Source organism: Rhinopithecus bieti, unplaced genomic scaffold, assembly GCF_001698545.2.
Source record: "Rhinopithecus bieti isolate Rb0 unplaced genomic scaffold, ASM169854v2 scaffold_5130, whole genome shotgun sequence".
Lineage (NCBI taxonomy): Eukaryota > Metazoa > Chordata > Mammalia > Primates > Cercopithecidae > Rhinopithecus > Rhinopithecus bieti.
Window position 1 is genome coordinate 538,531 of NW_016804792.1, and position 6,049 is coordinate 544,579.

The 6,049-nt window shown below is 37.4% G+C and overlaps 1 long non-coding RNA gene across 1 annotated transcript in view; it reads left to right on the forward strand.

The window, feature by feature from the left end:
* Nucleotides 1-775: 775 nt before the first annotated feature.
* LOC108528568 (uncharacterized) overlaps nt 776-6,049 on the forward strand; it is a 76,101-nt gene continuing 70,827 nt past the window's right edge. The window contains exon 1 of the long non-coding RNA XR_001885198.1: nt 776-860. This is a non-coding gene — a long non-coding RNA (uncharacterized LOC108528568). The remainder of the gene's footprint in view (nt 861-6,049) is intronic.

Sequence of the window (6,049 nt, forward strand, 5' to 3'; positions counted from 1 at the left end):
CTATTAAGCACTTACTTTTCCTCTTACCTTTCTACTCAGATTTCTGTAGAATCAGCTCTATCCATGATCTCAAAATGGCAGTCAGCAACTCTGGGAGAAACATACTTTTTCTTTTACACTGAGTAAAAGGCAGAGAGAACACTGCATTTGAATTGATTCAAAAGCAAGAGAGAGGTTAAGAAGTGAAACGGTGAGTATGAATAAATCTTTTGAGGAGTTTGCTGTAATGGGCAAAGAGAAACTCAGTGGTAATTGCAGGAAGATATGAGGCCAAGGAGAAATAAAAGAGGGAGTTAGACATTACAATTATGATGATGATGATAATAATTTTCCAGTGGGTTGGGAAAGAAATAAAATGTGCTTGAGTATGATTCCCTATCTATTCACTATTTGTGTCTCTTTTGCTGTGAACTACCTGTTCTTTGCCTATTTTAGTTATTTGTCTTCATTCATTCTTGATACTAAATACTTTTTATACATATTATCATTTTTTTCCAAATTGTCACTTGTTTTTAGTTGGTATCTTACTGAAGAAAAAGTTGAAGGGTGAAATCAAATGGTTATTCTCACAGAGGATTTAAATCTGGTCTAAACCCAATAAATTTTTTAAAAAACATTCTAATGCTAAAGTTTTAGGATTGCAACATGAAGTGCAAAATACCATTCTAATAATATCTTATGTCTTGGAACACTTAAAAATAGCTACTATTGGTCAATGTTGTAACTAGTGCTAGGCATTATGCTTAAAAGCTATATGCCTTATATTATTTAATTATTACAATCTTGTGAATGAAACTTTGTGATCTCAAGTTTACAGATGAAGACAATAAACTTCAGAAAGTTCAAGTACATTGCTCAAGGTTAGTCATTAATAACTAGGAATAATGAATAATTATGAATAATCTTGAACTATCCTTCCTATGCCTGTACTTGCCATTCAATTCATTCCAATTGTTCTTGCCATGTAAGGATTTGTTCAGTTTCTTCTATAGATTACTGTCTTTCTTTTTCCCCTTCCTTTCTTCCTCCTTCATTTTTTTTTTCTATGAATCTTGGTTTAAGTAAAGTCAGTTTTTGTAGTTAGCATCTGATCGAGGAAAAGTCAAAAGAAAATTTTTGGCACATGACATTGTAAACTCAGTCCAGATTTGAACCCTGGTCTAATTCCAGACCACTACTCTAAACCCTTGAAGTGTGACTTTCAAAATCAATGATCATTAGAGTTTAAACTGACCCTGGAAGTCTCCCACTGCAACTTCCTTAAGAAGTAATATAGGATGGTTATTAAAAGTCTGAAGTTCAATCCTGTCTGTGTCATTTACTAGCAATTTTCTTGGCTTTATGGTTTGTATCCGTAAGATACGAAGAATATCATCAACCTCAAAGGATGATTGATTATTGGGATAGATGAGACAGTACAGATAGCAGTGCCTGGCATTTAGTAAGTACTCAGCAATTATCAGCTGTTATTTTTTTCTTCCCAACTGATACCCAAATGTCTTTCTCTGTGGGTCTAAGTGATTATCTACAGTAAAGATAAGTATTTCCTGTTAAAGGGAATGCATTATCTGCTATAGTGGTCCATTTTGTCTTTGGAAAGTTCCAGTTATTTGAACGTTCTTCCAAACAGACAGCTAAAAGTTGCCCTTCTCAAAATAATTGTTAACAATCCTTTTTAGGATGGCACACAACAGACAACCAACCTTTTGAAGATTATTATTATATTTCTTTAAATTGTTTTCTAACTAAGAAAATATTCACAATGGTTATCTTCTGTGTGCCCAAGCTCATCAATGACCCCCAAAGTTCTGAATAGAACCTTCTTCTACAAATGTGATTGGAAGAGCCCACAGATAGGCAGGATTATACTCCTCCTTCCTCTGGGTCATCTATTACATGGCCAAGTCCCCTTTGCTTACTTATATAGTCATCCAGCTGACACATACACTACTTAGAAGTCAAATTATGCTATTTTTGTGCAACTGAGGTTTTGAACCCAGATGTAGAATTTATATTTGGCCAAAAACTCAGGCATTTGTAGTAAGTGACTATTTCCAAGATGTTATAATTTCCCTATTCTTACAATATAATTACCTCAAAAATAATCGGAAATAAGTGTATGAACTGGCACTTTATAATAGAGACCATAAAATTATTTCTTAACAGCTTTTTCAAAAGGATTTGAATTCCAACTATTTCTTGAAGGATCATCAATTGTTCAGATACTACATATAAAATGATATCATCCTTTGATTATATCTACACACTCATGTTTCAGAAAACAGCTTGATTTCACTTCTTATTTCTTCCTATTAGGCCAATGAGTAATCTTGGACTACAATTCTTCCTGTGCCTGTACTTGCCATTCAATTAATTCCATTTGGTCTTGCCACGTAAGGATTTGCTCAATTTCTTCTTTTGATTACTGTCTTTTTACTTTTCCTTCCTTCCTTCCCTCCCTCCTTCCTTCCTTCCTTCCTTCCTTCCTTCCTTCCTTCCTTCCTTCCTTCCTTCCTCCCTCCCTCCCTCTCTCCCTTCTATCCATCCTTCCTTTCCTTCCTTCTTTTTCTTCTTCCTTCATTTTTTTCTCTAAATCTTTGTTTAAGTAAAGTCAGTTTTTATAGTTATATGGGACAATAAGCAACCGAGAGAGGAAAATTCAAAGAAAGGCACCGGCACATGACATTGTAAACTCAGCCCAAACCACTGCCGAAATAGATTAATACTCACCCTCTTGACACCAGTTAGCAATAAGCTATATTTCCTCACCTTCATATTACTTTTTAAAATATTTATATGCCATTCCTTTCCTACCAAATATAGTTTTAGATGCTCACAATAAAAGAATAATGCAATCAGACTGAACCATTGTTGTCAAGTAAAAAATAATATCAAGCAATGGAAAAGGAAGTTATTCAAAGATATGCATGCATACCAATGGCACCAATAACATTAATGACTGCCTTTCCTTCTTTCTCAAACATTTCCACTTATCCTGCTAGAATTCTCGTTTTGTGACCAGAAAATTCTTTATCTTCTGTTTTTCAGAAAATTCTCTTCTTTCTTTCACTTTCTTCAGTTATTCCCAAATGAGTGTGCACATTAAGCTCATAGGGAGAGACTGAAAAAAAATGCTAATGTTCTGTAGTTTCCATCCACTCAATTAAGTAAGTATTTGTAGAAACAGAATGGATCTTGAGGACACTGTCCCCTCTGCGTTCTCTTTAAAAAAACAGATTTTTTTTTTTCTCATTTTTAAATTCTTCAGTGGCAGAATGGTGGTCACTCTTCTTTTCACCATTATCCCCACAGGCTCTTCTAAAATTTCTGGAACTCACTCTTCACCCTCTCCTCTTTTTTCTTTCTTTTTTTTTTTTTTTTTTCCTTTTTTTCCTACAGATATCCTTACCTTGCACCCTAATTCACTAAAAATTTTGGAACCTAGATTATAATTTCACTTTCCACATCTCTACTATCATTATAATTCTAGAAAATTCAGTGTAGTCAATACAAGAGTAGGTTCTGGAGCCTCTGTTTCAGCCCAGCTCTATCATTGCTAATTATGTTGCCATGGGAAAATTATTTAAACTTTCTTTGCCATAAAGTGGAAATGACACTAGGAGTAGCAGCCTTAAATGCTAGGAATCAAAGAGTACAGATAAAACTCTCAGAACATTGATGCATAATAAACACCTTATATATGCTACTTAGGATTCCTGGCAATTCTTACATCCATGAGAATGAACCCATCTAGCTCCAAAGATTCTTGGTTTCTTGATCTCCTAATCACTAGTTCACCTTTTCCTCCAATTTGTCGCAGTTGGCTAATCCCAGGGTCACACCCTAAGCCTCAGTATCAACAGGTCCTACTCCACCTCCCAAATCTCAAATTCAAAAATCTTGCTCTCCAAACACAAATTGTGTTTTTCCAATTGACTTTGCTCAGGAACTTCTAGCACTATAATTTTCCCATATCCCTAAGAGCTCTGTTTTAGTGGTCTTGCACTATCGATCCATCAACTCTTCTTGTTTTATTTTATCTTGCATTCCATGACCTTCGAGTGTAATTGCCTCCTTGCAAATATCACTGTTTCCCTCTCTACTCTCTCCTGTTCTCTGAGTCAACCAGTAGAATCTCGGTTCCAGGTAAACCAACCAGGAAGCCCTTTTTCCTTCTTTCAACCCCTTTAAGGAGATTTTCCTGGAGGAAATTTCATAAACAGCTTGAATGGTTGCCAGTTAAGTACACAATCACAAAATTCAATCTGGCACTGGGCACTGCTCAGGCCTTCTCTGCATTTATCTGGCTCTACCTCTTCTCTGAATGATTACTTCATTTCTTTTCTTTCTCCTTAAAACTCCTACTTTGCTGGGTGTGGTGGCTCGTGCCTGTAATCCCAGCACTTTGGGAGGCTGAGGCGGGTGGATCGCTTGAGGTCAGGAGTTCAAGACCAGCATGGCCAGCATGATGAAACTCCATCTTTACTAAATATACAAAAATTAGTTGGGTGTGGTGGTGGGCGCCTGTAATCCCAGCTACTTGGGAGGCTGAGGCAGAAGAATGGCTTGAACCTGGGAGGCAGAGGTTGCAGTAAGCTGATATCGCTCCACCGCACTCCACTCTGGGAGACAGAGGGAGACTTAGTCTCAAAATAAATACATAAATAAATAAATAAAACTTCCAACCTCTGTTCCTCCTGACTCTTAGTTGATGACCTCACCTCGCACTTCATTGAAACATTCTCGTTTTCTGGGCATTCTCTCACTTACCGACAAGCGAGCGCAATTTATGCCTGTCTTCATTCATGCTTTTCTTCTCCTCTCCTGCTATGAAGTGTGGGTGAGCATGGGGGCTGTGTCTATGCCTACAAAAGACAAATTCCTCCTCCTGGTAGCAAGAATTTCTCTTCTGATTAACACTCTTCTGTCCCACATTTACAATTTCTTCTTCTTTATTTAATCATTTCCATCAGCATAAAAAGTTGCTTCATTTTCCCCATCTTAAAAAGTAAAGCCTTGCATTGACACCTTCCTTTTAGTTACTACTTCTCTCTGCACCTACTCATGGTCAATCTTGAAATAATTTTTCATTTCTATTGTCTCCACTTTTTTACCTTCCATTCTCTCACTGGTGTGTTTTGTGTACATTCAGTGTGCAGTGTGTACATGTTATTGGATGCAAGTATTGAACACGTATTGCTTGTCAGGTACTGCACAAAGAGGCTTGTATGAATCTAATTTAACTCTAAACTACATTTATCCACATTTTCCAAATAGGAACCCCCAGATTTAGAAAGGCAAGTTGTCCGAAGTTACGTAATTAGTCACAAAATCAGGCCTCAGCCCAATATTTGCTTAACTCTAAAGGCATATTCTTAAGTGCTTTTTTATTAAGTGTTGTTCTTAATCCTCCTGCCAGCTTAAAACATCTACCATCAAAGCCAAGAGATGGATATAGCAGACGTTAAGCTCTTAGAAAGGTCCTGGTAATGGGAGGGACAAAAAAACATGGCCTTTTCCTTTCTGAGGCTCTCAGTTTGGTGAAATATATTCATATGGAGCATGAAATAAACTGTGTCTAAGCCTCAGTATAACTTTATGTTTAAACATTCTCTGTTGTGTATGTCAACTTCTGTAGATAAGTGATGAGAAAAAGATTTGCTGTCCTTGAAACTTGGAAGAAGATAAAGAACAATCATCTTAAAAATGCCCAATCTAACCTTTGTTTTCCTGAAAAATAAGCCATAGTGTAGAAATAAAAAAGAAAACATAAATACGGCCGGGCGCGGTGGCTCAAGCCTGTAATCCCAGAATTTTGGGAGGCCGAGACGGGCGGATCACGAGGTCAGGAGATCGAGACCATCCTGACTAACATGGTGAAACCCCGTCTCTACTAAAAAATACAAAAAAAAAAAAACTAGCTGGGCGAGGTGGCGGGCCCCTGTAGTCCCAGCTACTCAGGAGGCTGAGGCAGGAGAATGGCGTAAACCCGGGAGGCGGAGCTTGTAGTGAGTCGAGATCCGGCCCCTGCACTCCAGCCTGGGCCACA